Here is a 20501-nt window from a genome sequence, read left to right as displayed (position 1 = left end):
AGGTACCTATGGTTGGATGCTGCCGTCTCTGTGCTATCTTCCATTTATCAGCCCAGACCCTTACCAAGCTGTCAGCCAAACAGAGGAGAGACAGAGTGACAGGCAGGCATTTCTGAGCAGACTTCGGGATGTGCCAGAGCCCCAAAGTGAGTCATGATGTGTGACAGACATCCAACATTGTTACCTACATATGGAGCTTAAAATGCTGCAGGATGCCTCTCCTTGGGAAAAGTAGCTGGAGAGGGGCAGCCCAGGTCCTGGGGGTCCTACTGGCTGGTGCTTCAGGGAAGGGGATGTTGCTGTATGTCTGTACACAATACAGTACAATCTGGACAGATATTGGGAAATTTGCTTTGAATACTTCTTGGCCTTTCATAGTAAGGTTATTGGGCTATCCTGTGATACATGATGTGCATCATTGCAGTTTGCTTCAGGAAAGAGAAGCAGGGAAGTCCTTTGCCAGCTACCTGGCTTGCCAGTAACTCTGGTCTAAGGAAGTGTGGGAAAAGTAAAAAAAAATAAAATTAAAAAAATTTAAAAAAATGTGCAAATGTGAGTGATTTTTTTCCACACTTTTGTTTAAAACAATTGGAAAAACAGAGGGAAAAACAGAATTTTGAATAATGCCTGGGATCAGATGAAGCAGTTGAGGCAAAAGGGAAATTATTTCAACTCTGAAAGGCTACCACTGCACTTCAGTGCAGGTGCCTGAGGAGTCTGTGTGCTTCCTACAGCTTGAATTGTCTTGTCCTAGATCTTCCTCTAGGAAACATCCTCCCTTGAAGACCTGAGGTGCTGCAAAATCTAGGTCTTCTGCCTTGCCAGGCCATGGTAAATCTTGCCTACCCCTCGGGGGAAAGCGAGTCAGCAAATTAGCACCTCCCTCGAGACACTTCAGCAATATTTCCATACCAACTCTTTTCATTTTTAATGACATACATGTCAGAAATACTGTCTTTTTGACTTTCTATAAAGTATGTTGCAAAAATATTTTTGAGAATTTCTCCCCTTTGAAGATATACGTCAATTCTGTGGAGAAAGAAATAGGCTTAGTGTTATTGGTGACATAATTTTCAGTTTGTCTTCATGGAAAAAATGTCAATGAGCATGGAAAAAAAGTACTTTTCTGGGCAGCAATCCTGTCACCTGTAGAGAGGAGAGGGTGAATGAAGGTCTGAATTCTAGACCTACTTCATTGTTTTCAAGTCCAAGAGGCCTTATGCTAACATGGTCATTTAAAAAGTAATGCATCGTCCTCTGCAGTGGACAACTGGATGCACTCCCCCAAACTGTGAGTCTGTACAAAACAAACAAACAAAAAACGTAACAGCATTTTGGGATCCCAAGGTAGTTTCCTTCTGGTTTTGAGCCTTACAGCTTATGTTTGCAAACTCCTCATGGCATACATAGCTAGAGCATTACAAAAAATAAATATAAGAGATTTCTAATAGAACAGCCTGAGTTGGTAAAAGTGGCTTCACGTGCTCTCCTGAGAGATTTGTGAAGTGGTGCTCTCATGTGGTAACTGCAACGCATCCAATTTTTGCTGTCATCTATAAGATTTTTCTGCATTTCCTTTGAAATGCACATCATTTGTGTTAACTGTATTTTTTTCAGTCAGAACAGCACAATTAAGCACCAGCAATGAAACAATAAAGTGAATTTAGTGTGTGGCTACAAGGTGGTACCCACAGCTGATCCCAAACCACTGTGTAAAAGCCTGGAGGAGTACATAGGGAGGTGCTCCTGAAACAGCATAGATAGAGTATCAGACTGCATCAGGCATGGGAATAGCTGTACGTACAGAATGTATTCAGCCCTCAGGCACATATCCATATGTTTGGATGCTGGTGGGTGTTTTTTAAAGTTACTGTTTTAAAGATAACCACACAGGTGGCCAACAAGCATTTGTTAGATGGCACAGCGTGAACACTGAAGCAATTTGACCGCTTGTGGGTGAGGAATAGAAGGAGAAGGAGTGCTGGGTGTCCCTTCTTTTCTGGATAATGCCTATTTCCCTTAAGAAAGGACTCATTTTTTTCTAGTTTGCTTTGGGGCAGCACACACGGCTGTGTGGCTGATGACAGCAGGCTCTTGTTTTAGGGAAAAGAAAAGCCTCATCAGATAGAGCCACTTTAGAAGAACAACCCCCGTTTTGATCGTATGTTTCTGTACAAACCATATTTTATGCTTGGGTGCAAAACGTTATTTTCTTAGTCGTTAAAAGGAAGTATAAAGAGGACAGAAGGCATGGGGACAAGAGATTGTTTTTCTGGTTAATGGAAATATATTTTGGGGCCAGAGCATGCTGTTACAGGAACAACTCTGTGACAAGCAGCAGGATGAAGTTGCGCAGCCCTGGAGGTCATGCGGTCAGTTTGCAAAGGCCACGGGCTCCCCAGAGAGGCATGGTCCCATACCACTTCCTTACGGGATAACAGGATGATGTGAGTTTTCCCCTGCAGCCAGCCAGCTCCTCTGGGTTTGATTTCCTCCCTCTGGTTCACAGTCACAGGAACATCCCCTTCAGGAGGACGGGCTCGTTGTAAGGGCAGTCGCCTAAAGGATGGTAGATGATGCTGGTGCATGCTCAGAAGCAGCATTTCTGAAAGGTTTTTGAAGCCCCTTCAAAACTCAGCCTTCTCTAGGTCTAAGCACAGGACGTGATAGCCACCACAGAAAGGTGGATCTCTAACTCAAAAGGATCTTTTCCCTGAGAAAAATTGTTCTGAGGAACCTTTTCTTCTAAAGGAGTAAAGGTAGCCATTGAGCTGAGGGAGACCTGTCTTTCATTTGTGGATAAAAGGACTGTCAGCAAAAAGTCTGGTCTATCCAAAACACTCATACACTCTTAATTTCTTTTCCCACAATGCCTCTGGTCCAAACAATGCTGAAGACATGTAAAAAAACAGAATGTCTTCAGAACAGCCCACAACTCCATCATCACATCTCCAGCAAGTGCACTCTCATGACAACTTTTTGTTACATCTACGAGATGCCAGTGTTAAATGAGGAAAACAATCCTAACGTAGGTTTGCTGGCTCATTAGCTGCATGTCTGTAAGGGCACAAGTGACGTATGAGAGAAGTTAATTAAAACAGCTATTGCTGTGAGGAGTGAATGAGTACTGGTGGTCACAGAGGGTGGGAGTGGGACTCAGGCAATATTAATATTGAGCTATAACTGGGATCTGTAGATGCCTGAGCCAAGCATTAGCAACAGGCCCTCCCATATGTTGAGGGAGTTGTCAGCTGGTGAAGCTGGAAGAACAGAACAGGACCGAGAATTGGACTCAGAACATCGATGTGAATCCCTCACTGGTACTCTCAGCCGAGCTGACCTGCGCCAAGCACATCTGCGCGTTGTGAGGGGAAAGCTGTACAGACTGCGATATTTTAACCTGGAGCTATTCGGGAGCTGGTCTGGTCAGTGCTCTGCTCTAAAGACAGCAATTGTCTATCGCAATTTGCTTCAAATATGATTGAAACTCAAGGCAAATGAGTGTGACTATGCTGATACTATCAACATGACTGAAAAAAAAAAAAGCTAAAAAGACAGCAAAACCCACACAAACTAGCTTTCAGTTGGAAAGCTGTGGTGTGCCACTTGAAACCTGGGGAAAGACTTGAGTGATGCTCAGACTCCTTCATCTGCTAACGCACATGGCTGCCCTAGGTGCGGCTTCTACGTGGGCTGCTTGGGGCAGAGCAGTGTCCCGTGGGGGGCACCTCATGCTATCGAGCTGTAGCCTATGTGGGTGGTCTGCAGTACTCATTACTGAAATGACACCTTCAGCAGGCATGCACGTTCACCTGTGCACATCATGGACCACGCGCTGTTTTTCCATCCTGTGTTTTGTGTCATTTTGGGAACACCTTCCCTTGTGGGCTCCGACTCGTTCTAATTTTTGCCATCTCTGAGGGATGTTTATGCTGTGTTACAGTAAGGAGCCCTTAAATCTTCACACGCTCTCAGGCGGGCATGCAGACTGTCCAGCATTACCAAGCTCCATTGTGCGGATGCTCGCATTTCTTCTCATTAGCGATGTGCGATGTAAAAGGCTTGCCTTGAGTTTCTTGAAGACGGCAGTAATGAAGCTCTGAAGAAATAGTCAGGGGACCGGAGCTAATTAAAATGCAGCAGGGTGTAGAAGTAAAGGTAACAGCAGCTCGCTATGCCATGTCTCTGGCAATCAGCAGTCCCTAGTTTACCCACACTAATTGACAGGAGACGCAGCGCTACTGAGTGTGCACACAGCCAGCGTTAATGGAGTCAGCCCACGCTGCTCTTCCTGCCTGACTTGTCTCATTATCGACCTTGAACCGGCAAAGGTCAGTTGATGGTGCTGCTTTCATCAGGATGACAGGTGTCTGAAGATCTTCTCTTTGTAGTATAATAATTTGGCAGTTGTCTTATCCTGTACGTGAATTAGTGGTCTGATCCTGAAGAGATGATGGATGAAAAAGACTGGCTTGCCGTGGCGAGGAGCTGGGCTGTTGTTCGTCTGAAAAAAATAACAGGTACTGAAAGTCCTGGAGGAAGGAAGCAGAACTATATTGCACATTTCCCCTTGGAGAAGACAGTGCCTGAAGATGCAAACAGGCAAATTTTCACGAGCGGAAACGCAGTCGGCCCACCGTTAAAAATCTGCAGCTTGTTTGAGCTGATTATGAACACCAGGTGCACATGTCTAATAACAATAATAGCAGTGGCTGGGGCACCTGACACCTGCAGCAAGCCGCAAGTGACAGCCTTCTTGAGGAAACGTCTCGTCCAAAGGTGACGCTGTCTCTGGGAGATGATCATGATTGCACACTGTGCTAGGCTGCAGCTTGTGTGTCCTCCTTTTTCACTCCTTTGGTACAGATGGTCTCAGCAAAGACAGTGGAAACTGACAGAAATACTTCAGCCATCCCACCATTCAGATCTGCCAACCCAGCATTTCGGAGCATTTTTAACAAATGCTGTGGCTTTTCCAAGATAAAAGGCTGTGAGTCCTCTGTTTAGAAGTGGAGCTTGCTGGAGCCTCTCCTCTCCATTCCTATATGCACCCATGTGAGGTGTGTGTGTAAATACACATGGTGGCATTTGGCAGCTTCTTTGTGGGCACAAAACGGGGTAAATCAGGACCCGGAGCTGGAGGTGTCCGTGTTTCCTGGTAGCACAGACAGAAAAGATCTCATTGTTGAAGAGCCGCAGGGAAAGCCTGGTGAGTTCTCAGTTCTCAGAAGCTTCTAGATGATGTTGTTTGTCTTGGTAAAATTAGGGAGGGAAACGTTCAAGCAGAAAGACAGAAGGAGCCCAGACATGCAAAGTGGCACCTGCAGAGGGGCTCCTTCAAAGAGACAGGAGATCCTGCTCCTGGTGGCGGTGTGGGAGGCTCTGGACCACCTCTGGCTCTGCCAAGGGCAAGGGGAGATGCTGATCCCCAGCCTGTGCTGCCTTTCCTGAGGGAATATGGGGTGGCTGCAACCCTCTCCAGAGCTGGGGAGGGGAGAACAAACCAAGCACAGCTTCTTCCTCCACCTGCTGCTTCACAGGATCTTTTTATAATATCCATCTCTGAAAGCAACCACTCTTTGCTGGCATAATTACCAGAATATTTCTTCATTTATCTAAACTGAAGTACTGTTTGGGGAACAAACTAACTCTGTATCTTGCAAACTATTTATCATAGCTCTTTTTAGGATGTTTGGAAAAACAAATGGGGCAAAATGCATCTGTGGTGGTTGCAGTCCAGCTACAAAGGTAGAAGAGAGGAAGCTATCTACCAGGGCAAGCCTGAGGTGACTGATAATGGAGAAAAAAAATTGTTATTGTAACTTCCCAGTCTGACAAGTTTTCTCAGCTGACTCTGAGGTGACCACCAAGTGGTTGGGCTGCTCCTGGTCTCTCATCCTCCCAGTATCTACACTGGTGCTACAGAAACCCCTGGGCTTCCCACCATCCCTGGCACACAAAGGGGCTGTTTGTACCCCTGCCCTCAGCACTGTGTCCTTTAGGATGCTGTCTCCTTTAGGGACCTGGGAGCAAGCCCCCACGTTTGGGTTGGGTTGTGAAACCAATTGCAAAGTAAATGCTAAAAAAAAAAGAAAAAAAAAGAAAAAAAAAAAGTGTTTCCTAAGTGCATCCTGAGATCAATAAAGCATGCAATGCAAAGACAGGCTCCTGCTGTTCAGGGCTGCAGCAGCCTTTAACCTCAAGCCAGGAGGCCGGGAAGAGCATGTCAGGACTATGCTAAGTGGCAGCTGGTAGGAATCCTACATTAATGCAACAGGTAGTGCTCATGCGTTTGTACCCAGCGGTCACAGGTTCAAGTTCCAGCTGTGAAGGGACTCTCGGCAGGTACCCGGCTGAAGAAGCATTATGTGAGAAAAGTCATGATAAAGGAAACTCTAGGAATTAAGGTTTTATTCCTGGATAAGCTCCTTTCAACACTTTATTTATTTATTTATTTATTTGTTTATTTTTCAGAGGAGGATGTATCCCTTTTTTCCCCCCAGCAAGAAGATAATCAGTAATAAAGGTGGTGTAAAATGCAGAATGACCATTTACCACTTTCTGGGGGAAGAGAGAGGCTCCCATCCAATCTGAAGGCAAATGAGATAGATTCATGGATCATTTTTTTCTTGAAATGAAAAGCTCAGCTTACTACTGCTGAAGCTGATAGCACACTAGAACAAGAGTTTCTTTTTCCTTCCTACCAATTGAAAATGTAACATGACAACTATGGCAAAGACATAGTTGTACTAGCCTGCTGGATCAACCTCAGTTCCTGTTAACTCCCAGGCTATCTCTTTTCTTACAGAAAAAAGTGAAGAATAAGTAAGGGAAGAAGCACCACACAAGTAACCTAGGTGTCTTCTTGCTGTCTTTGGTGGGAGTGATCTGCCAGGTCCCAAACCCTCCATACTATGGGGATGGCACTTTGCAGTATTATATAATTAATGCTCTCGAAGTTTCTAAGGATGAAAATATTTGATTTAAAATGAAGTCACCTGGGAATAATTGTGTCTCAAAAGAGTGTTTGTGTTAAGATATTTGTATCAGTCATTTGAGATCTTACGTGGTATGTTCCTGTCCTTCCTGTGTGTGCATGTCCAGGTAGGGAAGTCAGGATTGAAAAGCAAAGTGGCTCTGACAGGGCAGTTTGCCTGAAGGGTATTGGGTGAGGTGTGAGCTGTGAGCAGTGGGAGTTGTTTGTAAAGCCCCAGGTGCTCCTTTGCAGGAACCTGAGGTGGGAAGAGGGTTTGGAAAAGACTGGGAGTTGGTTGAAAGGAAGGAGGTTTGGCTTTGGGTGTCGGGACTTGGGAAGAGGGAGTGGGTAGTAGGAGGTTGCAGAGGAAAGAATAACTTGCTGAGGACACAGAATTTGGAAATGGAAATTGAGTGCTTTTTTTTTTTTTTTTTTTTTTATGTCCAGCTAATGTGTTGCATTAATGCCATGGAGACTTGAGCTGGGAGAAGCCTTTTGACTCCTACATAAGCTCCCACGAAAAATGGCAAAGTGGACAAAGAGGAGAGGCTTGGAGAAGGCGAAAAAATCTTTTTCTTTCTGGTTTCCAGCTCTCTGGGAAAATGACTCTTCTGGGTTGGGATATGGAGGATTGGACATCCTTGTGCTAGAAGTTTCTCTTGCTCCAGAGCAGGCTTTTGGGGCAGGAACTGGTGGATGCTTCTCTTTAGCCTGTGAAAAGTCAGACCACACGAGCATCCAGGTCCCTTCTGGCTTAAGTATGTTAATTGTTGTTCCTTCAGCTGTTTAAACAGGGAAATAGGTTGGTGTAACCTTTGCCCCTGTGTTCCCATCTCCCTTAGTGATCCTGATGTTTTCCCTCTTGTGGTTACCCCTTTGGGTGTTGCCTTTGGCTGAGTGCTCTGGGTCACACAGCTTTTGCATAGCATTTGTCTCTTACCAGAGGCAAGAAATTTGTTTCCCTACTTCTGAGTGCAAATTGTGGAGAATTATTCCAGATGCAGGCTAAGATAGGAAGAGTGTCTCAAAACCAGGTTCAGTGAAAGGAAAAAAAAAAAAAAGAGAAAAGAAGAGAGATCAAAACAATATAAAAGGAAATAAAATGGCATCAAAATTCTTTGTGGGTCTCAGGATTCCTGGAAGAGGCCAGGTGTCCTGAGGTTTCAGTTCAAACAGTGCTCCCACTCTCATCAGCTTTTCTTTCAGCAGCTAAGGACCTTTGCTTTACAGGATCTCTGAGCTCCAGTTCATACAATATCAATGAAAGGTTTTACTCTGAAAACCTGTCATTTCCATCTCACAACTATGCTGCTACCATGCTAGTTATAGAGTTATTGACTGTGAACATCCAGGAAATTGAGTTTGTCCAGGTGCGCTGCCTTGGGAGGTGAATCAACCTCTGTCCTTTAGACTGCTTGGAAATCCAGGTAGCACCACTCTAGAATGATGCTTCTTTTTCCAGCTCCTCTGTCCTGTCCCCTTCACTAGAAAATCTTGAATATGTCATCCATCTGTTTTGCACCAACTTGGAGCAGCATGGATGTTTGTCTGAATTTTCACACTGTCCTTCAAGACAAGTGGCTGTGTTTTCACACTCTCCTTTTAGGCAAGGAACCATCCCTTGCCTTTTAGACATAGCTTGAAAATTCCCTTATCCTCAGAGATAATTGTCAATGTTTCTCACTAATTCTGTTCATATCATTTCTGATTCCAGCTTGAAATCAGTAAGTCCTGACAAACGGTTTATTTTCTAATCTGGAAAGAGTTTAGAGAAAAATATGCTGAGAGTATGAGCACCATTCTTACAGCTTGTCTGTTTTAGTTTTGGGTCCTTTGTTAATCACCTTCACCATACCATAACAGAAATGTTTACTACTGCAGAAGACTGCATGAATTTAGCAAAAATTTATAATTTAGCAATAAATTTCTAAAATATTATGCCTTGATTTATTTTGAAATTTTTGTCTGATATACACAGCAATAGCAATATGCAAACCTGAATTCACAAGATGCCAACACAGCTTTGCAAATCCAACACATGTAGGCATTATTATCTTCAGATAAGAAATTAAAAAAATATATATTTTTTCTATTTGCCCATTGCTGCTTAGAAGCTAACACCAAGAAAGCAATTTTAGCAATTGATTTTTTTTTTTTTTTTATTTATCATGCCTTTATATATACCTTTTTGTAGTCTGGATTTTCTTCTGCATTTCATATTTTCAAGAGTTTTAGTCTATTACATGTATATAATGGCACAATCAAATCAAAGGAAAAGGTAATGCTTCTTTTCTGTATGCTGCATTTGAATAAAAATAAGGTCATGGCAGAAAAGCAGATGAGACCTAAGGAATACATAAATCATCTGAAAAACTTGCAAGAAAATTCATTTTTAAATGGTTCAAAATCCTGAATGACTACAAATATTTACACCATGAAAAGTCATTGAATTCTTTATAAGGATGTCTTATTTTTTTTTTTTTCCAGATTTCAGATTTCTGGTTCTTGTGGCTGGACTCTGCTTATGTCAAAATCTCATTCGCTTTGGATATATATGTCTAGAAATCCATTTAGGTAGTCCAAAGCCAGATGAAGTCAATAGAAGTTGTTTCTGTTAATTGTAATCTGTAAAAAATGATGTTTGTATACATTACTATTCAGTGTTTTGGAATCTGATCTGTATTCGCAGTGCAAAAAACTGTCTAAGTCCCCTTTATATTTCATTAATTCTTCTAGTTTTATTAGTTTCTTTAGAAAAGAAGCTATCTTCCTTTTGGCTAAGTCTGTCTTTTATAAGACAACCACTGCTATACCTGGATGCCAAGAAATCTGTGAATGTACTTTTCTGTGATAAATGTTTAAAGGAAATAGAAATAAACATTAAAAGTGAACTGACTGGACTAAATAATTAAAGGAAGTGTAAGAATTCTCTCCAGCACAGATCCAATGTTTGAGATTTGAAGAGGATCATTCAGCTTCAAAATAAGACGTTTCCTGTTTTTGCCTGGTTGTTGCAGTGCTTCTTGCTTGCTGCAGGAACTAGATGTAGAAGGATGGATATACTGGGAGGAAAAAAGACACCTCTGGGAAGCACTTCTTGGCTAAGTATGAAGTGCCAGGAAAATATACTTGCGAGATTATATCCTGGGGGCTTTACACCCTTAATCTATTTAAATTACAGAAGAATGCTGAGTCTTTGAGGGAGCTCATTGTGTCTCAGCCTATGAATTTCTCATATTCCCACTGCTACCAATAATCACATATGGAGAGAGTAGTTCTATTCTAAGTACAATCTGATCTGAAGTTCATATCTGGGCTCCATCATTCATTTGCAAAATAGCAACCTGTGGCATGTTCCCCACTTTCCTGAAAGATGCCTGAAATGACTCTTTTTCTGTTCAAGAGGGAAAACAGGCAGAAAGAAGAAGATAAAGGAAGAGATGCTTGGTTTCTCTCCATTACCCAGTGGCAAACATTTGTGTTCAGAAGTTTGGCTCTTTTCCCCTTTTTCTCGGAAGGGGAGCTACCAGGAAGGGAAAGAAGAGATACTTGTTCAGCCTGGTCTATGTCCTATGGAAATGTGTGACTGGGTTAAGTCTTCCCAACTATAAGCAAAGTAGAACGCCAGCTGCTTTCATTTCCAGCCAATCAGCCTGGCCACAAGTTCAGTTCCAACAGAAATACATCTAGTTATAGGGGAAATTAACCACAAAATATTGACTGTGTTTAAAATATTACAGATAGAGTACAGAACAGCCCTTAACAAAGGGACTGCATATTCCAAAATGGTATAGCTATTTCTTTGCTGATGTGGCAGACACCAGAGAGATGATGGCTTGGCCTTTTGGACAACGGTGTTCTAGCAAAGAGCCATCACAGTTATGGTGTGTCTTTCCCTCTGTGGATTTTAGTGTGAATATGGTTTAATTTGTTGCTGTCCACCAATGTTCTCTTATAGCAATCTGGAGAAAGAAAGTCATGTCACAGGAGTTACCTTCTTGAAGCTCTTTCTGAAATCAGCGAGGATGAAAAGTAGATCTATGTCTCCAAGAACCAGTCATAGAGAAGGCACTATGTAGCTTCCAGTTCTGCCACGACTGCTACATTACCTTCCTCTGCCTTTGCTAGGCCCTCTCATTAATTCCCAAGAGCCTGTTGTCTAATACACATTCATGGCAAATGACAATGCTCTAACCTTAAGGTATGAAGGAGGACGGCACATAAAGGATTATGAGAGACAGGGAAAGAGAGGGAAAGAACAGTTTTGCTGTGGGCATCGATGCTAGTGTGGTGCAGTGACTCTGTTGCTGTCATGAAAACTCAAGGTTCTCATTGCTGTATTTAGACAAGACCTTAGAGACCAACAATGCCATTTATTTTATTTATTTTTATTTATATATATATATATTTTAGGGGGTGTTAACTGTGAGCAGAGCACTGCTTTACATTTATTCTCTGTATGGGATGGTTTAGGCACAAAAGCCGGAGAGGACAGGTTTTAGGTATAATATTGCTTCAGTGCTCAGGCAGGGGTTATCCAGCCCCTGCCTTCAGACAAATTGGACTTGTGTGGGGCTGGATGCCCAGCTCTTTAAATCTTCTTGGCCCCATCTCCCTAGGCTTCTGCAGGCGTCTTGTCTCTGATCAGTTGAGGTCTTCGCTGAAAGCTGTCCCCCATTCTCCTGCATGGAGGAATCGTCAGTATGTGTCCTGAGGTGAGTGAGATATTGCTCAGATTTCAACTTCACTCCTGTGCTATGAATGCAATTTGTTTTCTGCAGAAGATTTTGGAAAGTAGATCAGACCATCCCTTAAAAAGAGCTATTACAAGGCTAAAAGAGTTCCAGCAAGGAAGATGGTAACATCATTCAGAAAAAAGGGATCCTTACCAGACTCTCAATTACAACTGTGCAGCTTCACTAAAAGCAAAGAGCAGTGTTGGCATAAGAAATGGACACTGCTGTCCATTTAACTTTTGAGGCTGTCAGGAGCTGAGCCAAAGATTTACAGTTGTGGATATAAAGTGTCAGGGTTTGGATTAGACCTCTTCCTCTTTTCCATTGGGATGCTCAGGCAGTTGGTCATGACTTTCTTATGCTCAGTGATACTTCTCAGAAAAAAAAAATAAAACAAAAATGCAGCTGATGTCAGAGCTGCTGTGAGCTGGATGGGGCCAGGCAGAAACTCTGCCCCTTTATCTTAACCTTTATCCATTTGGGGACTTTATTCTTTGAAGAGGAATATCTCACTTTTCCATTTGCTGTATGCTGATAAAGCTATGAATTGACTCCTTTGCTCTGAATTTTGAACAGTTCTGTTTTTTTTAAAAGATCACCTTTCTTCTTTCCCTTCTGCTTCCACCTCCCTCAAAGTCCCCTGGCCATGGTGAAATAACATCGGGCATGACCCAGGGAGAAAGAAGCAGTGCTGGAGTGTGTGTGTGCTTTGTGGCTTTCCTGTGCTTTTATTTGGCATCAAACTGTCCACGCAAGAAGAGAATTAAAATTACATGGAATTAGATTTATTTTTTTTTTATCCTCAAAGTTTCCCTTCCTGAATTCCACTAAACAACTTTTATTATTATTTTATTTTTTTTTCTGGAGTTGTCTCCCTCAGGACAAAGCCTATGGGCCGTACAGGATTGAGTGTTGTACTGCAGCATGCATTGAAAATCATCCTAGCACACACTTGGGGGCAGTTGTGTTTTTCTGCGATTCAGTCAAGCAGCTCTCTAAACTAGGAATCATTATCTTCGATTCTAATGGCTAACGTGATGGCTAACGTGACAATCTGGGTGATAGTTACCTCTTGCTGCCTCGTGTGAATGCTAGATAGTTACCATACATGTGTGCCTGCAAGAGCAATTGCCTATTTTTTCCCTCTGGTGTTCGCGTACAGCTGTCAGAGACAGGGAAACAACTTCATTGTAAAAAAATGTGTAAACAGTTCGAATGTGGTGAAAGTACTTATGGCTTTGTATAAGCTGAAAACAATATCAACCCATGACTCAGAACAAAAATATGAATCCTAATTCAAAGCATGTACGTTTGCTAATAAGAAAAACTGAAAGCTGTCAAAGGAAAAAAAATAAATAAACAGAGGCCCAAAAGAAACTCGGAAGAGGCGAGGGGATGAGAGGATCAGCCAGAGAAGACTCATTTTGGTGCACAAAGCCCACTCCTGCTGTCGCTGGCGCAGCCTTCCTGGCTGGGAACTCTTGCCTGACGGGCGACCGCTGGCTGCTTGTGCCGCTTCCTGGGCATGGCTGGGGTCTGCTCCACGCTGGTTGTCTCCGGGCTGTTCCCTCTTCCATGGCAGTAGTAGCAATGGTAGGAAACTCGAAGGGTAGGCACTAGCTTCAGGCAAGAGCTGATCCAGGCTACCTGCCTGCAGCTGAATGTGCTGCTGCTTTGTGAGGCAGGGGGCTCCCTGTGCACCTCAGGAAGGGTTCCCGAGTTCAATCACACCTCCTTCTCCTTTCCCAAATTCAGTAGAGGGGTGGGGGTTATAAACTTGCTAACAGCATCAGCCCCTTGTGCCTATGCCTGGCCTGCTCAAGTTAATTCATTTTTTGGCTCATTGCATTTTCTGCCCCATTAGTGATTGCCTCTTGGGCTCTTCTCATTGCCAGGGTTTCCTGTGACCGTCAAAACAATGCTAAACAAATGAACAAAATAAAAAGTAAGCCTTCTTCAAGAGCCTTCCCCAAGCCTTTTGCTTGTGTTAGCATTCCAAGTGCACCCAACAGGTAGGCGTCTGCACTTATGTTATCTGTATTAATTAGACTGTAATACCCTTGGCACAAGACAAGGACAGGGACGCAAGAGAGTCTCTCCTGCAGCTCTCTGATAATTTATACCAACTGAAAGTCGACTGCAATGTCTTTCTCTAGTGCCACGTGTGCCAATAGTGATGCATAAATAAGATTAATTTTTATTAGGCATTTTCCCTTCCTTCCAACTAATTAGCCCCTTCTCCACAATATCTGAGCCCTACACAGTATTTAATGAATGTTTCACGGCAAACTTCAGAGGCAGGATTGCTATTATTCCCAGACAGGCTGGGTGTGTTGCCCATGGTGATGGGAGAAGTCTCTGATGGAGAGAAACACGAACTCAACTTTCTCTTCCTCAAGATCTACATTAGTGCTCTAACCACTGAACCCTCCTGCCTACCAACTAGGTTTTGGTGTTGTTTTTTTTTTTTTTCTCCCTGGCTTTGCACACCTGTGGCTTATGCTGAACTTATATAAATCCATCAGATATAAAACCTAACAGTGTCAATAATCTATCCTCTGTATCAGGTTTCTTATCCTTGCAACATCAACGTTTCTTAAATCAGAGGGAAGGGAAACGTGACTGATTTAAGGGATGAACTTGCCATGTTTTTCATTACAGCTGATTACTAATATAATCAGTTCAGTAGCAGAAGTGCTACAGTTTTTTAAGCCCAACGTGGATTAAGCCCAAGGTTTAGCCTTGGGCCTTGCTTGACAAGACTGATGGATCCTCATTCCACATTTGTGTTACTGTAATGGCAGGGCAGGTTTCATTCTGCAGCCATTAGTACTTTGGTAATCAAAGCTCCTGCCATCCTGCATGCTGAGTGAGGGTGAGGGAGGGTGCTGAATCGATGCGATCGCCAGAGCATAGAATCCTAGAATCCTAGAATGATAGAATATCCCAAGTTGGAAGGGGCCCATAAGGATCATTAAGTCCAGCTCCAGAGGATGGGCAGGCAGACTTTGTCCATAGGACGGCATGTAGCAGATGCTGGGTGCACTGGGGCTCTGGTTAGCCCTTGCGGCAGGATGCAGGTTTGGTCAGAGCAGGGTTTTTTGTCCCTGCTGCTCTTGCAGTGCTGTTAACATCATGTTTGGAGCCACTTTGGGAACTTGCTCCATTGCCAAGGTCTTCACTTTGCTGCATTCTTCTGGTTAATAGAAATATTTAGCTGAAGCATGAAGGCATTGTGTTTCCAAAAGGAAAACACACAGAAAAAGGTCCGATCTTTTTTTTTTTTTTCTTTGGGCCTGATTGTCTCTGCTTGTTTATGGCTGCCACTAATTTGCTCGTTTGCTTGCTGGAAAATAGCTAATTAAAACCCACTTCAGCTAACAAGCTGACTGGGACCATGCAAATGTCACTCTCTGCTGTCTGCTATTTTCGTTTATACTTTACATTATTAGTGTTGTTTTTCCTCCCTCCATAGTAATAAACGCAAGGATAGATTTAGTACCCTCTTCACAGGTGTGTGCTTGTACATCAGCACATCATCCCGAGAAAAGTGCTGCTGTTTTACTGCACTTCAGTACTTTGAGTGTTATTACCCCTGACAGTTAATGGTTTCAGACTACACTGCTTGTTAGCACTAGATTCTGAACAGCTTCATCTATCTTTTTGTTTTTACACTGACTGGTCACATTAAGTATATGTGTCTGAGCTATTAGTCCCGTCTGTTCATTGCATGCATTTCATTTGGTGCGTTTTTTCGCTAAAATTAGTATGTATGTCATCCATATACTTCAACACATCGACTTTTGTTATAATTATGCTGTCATCATTTTGCTTCCACACACTTGCTAATTTATTGTAGCTAAATTAGACCTAATATTAGCAATTTTGCAGCTGTTCCCATAGACCACGCTCAGCCATATATTTGTACATTGTTTGGTAATTGGATTTGAGGGCTCAGGAACGGACTATGGCACTTTTCAGAAACAAGGGAAAGATTTGAGGAAATGGGAGAAAAATAAAAAATACAAGCCCCAGAAGAGGCTTCGGGGGTAAATTTCTAGAGCCAGCTTAAAAGGTTTTCACATGGCTAAACAAATCAGAGAGTTAGTGTACCAGATCACAAACTTTCTAAAAGGCATGTCACATTCAGACAGGGGATTAGTCATCCCCCTTGAATATGCTTTTTAATTTAACCAGGACTGGACCATGAAAAATCCCTGGAGACTTAAGGAGGGTCTTGGGAAATGGTTCTTATTGCAGCACACTAGAAATCTCCAGGAAAGGATCTTGGCATCAGAGAAAGATAGTCTGAGAATATTTCTTTATGTTGAACTGTGGGTAGAGATGAGGGAAGGAAAATGGTTTCATTCAGGAGTGCTAGCTGCCCATCACTGGATACTGACACCCACCTCCTGCTGCTTAACCATCAGCATCAGTTGCTTAACTTCAGCTGATCTCAGTACAAGCAGAGAAGAATTTGTTCATTTTATTTTATTTTATTTTATTTTATTTTATTTTATTTTATTTTATTTTATTTTATTTTATTTTATTTTATTTTATTTTATTTTATTTTATTTATTTTTAAATAAGAAGGTAAAAATCAGGAAAGCAGAAGCTCTCATGCATCCTTCCTGGGGATGGGTTATTTTATTATCCAGTGGGTACAACTCCAGCAAACAAAATTATGAGAGCCCACCGTTAAATGTTACAAGGCCTTTTTGTAAAACCTTTGGCCTTTTCGTAAATAGTTTTCTGACATGACAGAAGAGAAAATTGTGAGAGACTGTTAGACTGACACCACAGAATTAGTTAAATTCCTAAACCAATGAAAGAAACTTAATCACTGAAGAGCATACCCTTAACCAAATGGAGCTAAACTCTCTCTGCTCATGATACATATCCACCTGCTTAATAGTAATATTGTAATAAGATACAGTGCTACTGGCAGATGCACACACAAGTTTAAAAATAAGATAGTGAAATTAACAACAAAAAAAATAATAAAAGGGTATTTGCTCAGCTCTCATCTATAACATGGAGTTCTTTCCAACTCACTGCAAGCTGTTGCAGCAGGCTGCATTCTGCTCTGCTTTTCCCTCGGCCAAAGCTTAATTTCTGTTTGGAAAAGAATAGAGCAAAGTGACCTGCCAAAAAGTAGAGCGGCATAGGCCAAGTCATGTAAGAATTCAGGCCCTACAACTGCCTTGTGCAGGAAAGGAACTTGAAGGCCAAGAGCCAGGCAATTTAACACATTTTAAAATGATTGCAACTCATTCAAAATATTTAAAATAAATCCAATTTAAAGCAATTCCCCCCCTCCACACACACTCACACACATAACACCATTAATAACCAACTGCTTGCCAGATGATATTGTCTTGTCCTGACAAAGCCTTTATTATCCTTCCGTTCTTCCCAAATGTCAGGAAAAGGGGTGCGTAGGCCTTGCAGCAGCTTGCAGCATCTACTGGATGCAGCAATGGAGAAGTTGGTCTTTTGGCAGATGTTTCCAGAAAATGCCACGACCATGATCAGTGCATCTTACAGAAAAGAGGGAAGTTTGTGCTTTGTTCATTTTTTTTTATTTTTTTTTCTAAATTATTTTATTTTATTTTATTTTATTTTATTTTATTTTATTTTATTTTATTTTATTTTATTTTATTTTATTTTATTTTAATTTCATGACAAAATTTCCTCTGGGCAAACTTCTTTTGGATTCCTTGATGTAAGGACTCAAGCAGATCAACCTCTTTCTTGTGTCTATCATTGTCACTCTTTTCCCCATTGCACACTCCTAATTTTGATGTGATTTCTCACCCTCTGGTCTTTTCCTTCTGGGCGTGAGTGGAGGTGTACAGTGGCACTTTTATCTCTTTTTTCTCCGGTCATTTGCAGTTATGATTCATATTGCTGAGCAGTGTAGAAATATGTGTGCAAAAAACACTTGCAGAGGAAATCAGATATATTAAAATATACATTTCAAGGTAAGCAGGAAAATGAGAGATTTGGCAACATTAAGTCTTAGCTTGTACTTACTCTTTATTTTTTTTTTTCAGTACTTCACTGTAACATCTTTTCTATCAAGCTGCTAAAGACCTACTAAAAGGGTACAAAATGGAGTCATTAGCAGAAACTTGTTTAAGGTCTCCACACACATATGTGCTCTTCAGGTAGCTGGCTGGGCAGTGCTGTGAGGCTCTTACTTGGAAGCTGGAGCAATAAATGTCATGTCAGGGGCCAACTGTCTGTAATCACAGTTAGCAGGTTGAACAGACTTGTGAAAATATTTTCTTTATGTGAAGGGAGACGCTGCACACTTTGCCACAGCAGAAGTTGCTAAACCTAATGTAATATGACAAGTCCTTTGGCAGCAAAAGCCACGTTTAATAGACACACTGCCTGTGAAATGGGAAAGACAAAAGCAGTTTTCCACATAAATGTCATCTCCTCTCTTTTGCACTATCCCTTGCCTCACCCTGCTCCCACACCCTTTGTTTCCCAGGTGACATTGGCCACACAGTGTGGTCTCCTTCCATGCCATCCTCAGCCATCTCCTCTTCCAGGTGCCCTACAACCTGGCCTTTCCCCATCCACAGCCTTGCTAGTGATGCCCACCTTAATATGCCATCCTTGTGCCTAGAAATCCAGCTGGCAAAGCAAGGGGTGCCCTTGGGCTGGGCCTTGCTCTGTTGGGAGGAAATTTGGCATGGAGGAGAACCTGGCACACCCTGGTGGCTCCCCAGAAGCCTCCTGCCACCCTGCAAAAGGAGGGTAACTCTTCCACCCATTTGTGGCAGCTCACGATGAGATTTCCTTACCAGCTGGGTGGTCAGAAAGCATCCTTGAGTCAAAGGAAAGAAGGTGAACCAAAGCTGTCCCTGTACAAACATGAGTGGAGTGTGAACATACCCTCAGCCCTCCTCTGAAGCTTTTCAGTCTAATTCTCCACTGGTTGGTCTGGTGGAAGAGGGCAGTGAAATGCGACCTAAGTCAGAGGTCTCTGCTTTCAGTGGTGTGACAGTGTTTTGCACTCACTCTGCACTGATGTAAATGATTGCATGAGGTGTGAGGTGGTGGAGAATCAGGTTCCCGAGGGCTTTTTTTGCAAGACAGCAAATAATTAATGACCATGCAATGTGAGTGCAATAGCAGTAACAGTGAAATCAAGACTTACCCACACAAAAGAGTTGTTCAGTCACTGACAAACCAGCAGTTTGAAAAGGAGATTCCCATAGAAAAGTTCCTATCAGCAAAGAGGGTGTTTTCTGGAGCGGCATTGCAGGCAATCAGAAGTCATGCTTTTGGGCCAGAACATCTTCGGGACCAACATACATTCAGGGGAGAAATAAAAGGAGCCCATCAAGAACTGTGGTTCTCAACTTTTCCCTTCCTAAGAATCATTGCCATGCCTCATGGCGACTAGCAAAACTACTTGAGGGCCTACAGGGAAGCGCAGTCTTCATCAGTTTTTTATCATCCATTTTTCCCTATCTATCTCTGCAGGACTTCTCTCTCCCTTGGCAACCTCCTTTTTCCTCAGGGAGCTTCGGGTGGCCAGCTATGGGCAGAGGCTGTCTTCGTTGATCAGTAGCTCAATAGGGACAGCTCACAGTTACTTTATGGTCTTTTTTTTTTTCCATTGAACGTACAAGGTTTGAATCTTACAGAAAAGCAACAATGAAATAAGAATAAGTGAAGGATTTTAAAACTACTGCTACCTTTTTTTTTTTTTTTCTCCCAAAATTTGGCTTCTTAATGAGACGATGTCATTAAGAGGATAGGAACAAAGCATGTGTGAGGGTGTATGAAGGGAGGGAGGTCAAGAAAGTCTCTGCAGCAGGATGCCAGGCTGGCATTTCTTACTCTTGACTCATTCTGCTACATGTTACTCCACATGGAAGAATGCATTAGCAGTGACTGGAAAAGCAAGCACAGTGTCCCTTGAACTGCAGATCGTTTCTACATTGCACTGACTGTAATAGATAGATGAGCTGAATTAACAGTGAGAGTGTATAGTGTATTATGCTCTATTTCTTTAAAGCTGCTGTAGGGAAAATCAACATAAGTTAGAAAAGAGTCTGGGCACAAGCATAGTCAAAGAGAAAAGTAACAGATTGGTACTTGAGGTAAGAGTGTTTGTTTGACTTAAAAGAACGATTTAAGGATACTAAGGAATAAAATCACAAGCAACATACATTTCCCTCCAGGTTTTATCTGATATCAGGCTTTGCTGTCTCTGTTTTAAAACCAGGGTGCAGACATTTCCAGCTTCCTTTCTCACAGTCTGCTCACCAGACTTCCAGGTTCACTCAGGAGCACAACATGTTGGTCCCCCACAGCTTGCACCTACGCCACTTTCTGTAGCTCATTCAAAGGCCAGTGGTCTACAGAGTTTGACATTGATGCAGGGCAAGGTTTGTATCAAGGCGTCTGTCAGCAGTACATCAGTGCAAGATAAAGCTGGAAAGTGCAGGAATGAATAGACGCTTAAGCTGATTCATATTTAGATCACATCACCCACTTATTGTTTTCACCATGATGGCTTCTTAAGCAGTGTTAAACCTCTTCTCTTAGTCCACAGCTGCACATTGGAAATGGTATTTTCAGAATGGCTCCCAGTCACTTTCGATGGACACACAGATTTATAGCCCGTGCTGCAGAGGCAGTATTTTTTTGCTGACCTCGCTTTCCTTTTCAAAGCTCAGGTGGACCCTGGGAACTTTTCATGTTCTTTACTGGTTAAAGCAATAGCATTGATGTTGCCATCCTAATATTGTAGACATCTGCAA

General features: G+C 42.4%; 1 long non-coding RNA gene across 1 annotated transcript in view; it reads left to right on the top strand.

Annotated features, from left to right (window-relative positions):
• LOC311431964 overlaps positions 1-20501 on the top strand; it is a 78843-nt gene that overhangs the window by 7867 nt on the left and 50475 nt on the right. Inside the window, exon 2 of the long non-coding RNA XR_014689730.1 lies at positions 11596-11691. This is a non-coding gene — a long non-coding RNA (uncharacterized lncRNA). The remainder of the gene's footprint in view (positions 1-11595; positions 11692-20501) is intronic.

This window comes from Aythya ferina, assembly GCF_964211825.1.
Source record: "Aythya ferina genome assembly, chromosome: 2".
Lineage (NCBI taxonomy): Eukaryota > Metazoa > Chordata > Aves > Anseriformes > Anatidae > Aythya > Aythya ferina.
This window is presented reverse-complemented; position numbering and strand designations above follow the sequence as displayed.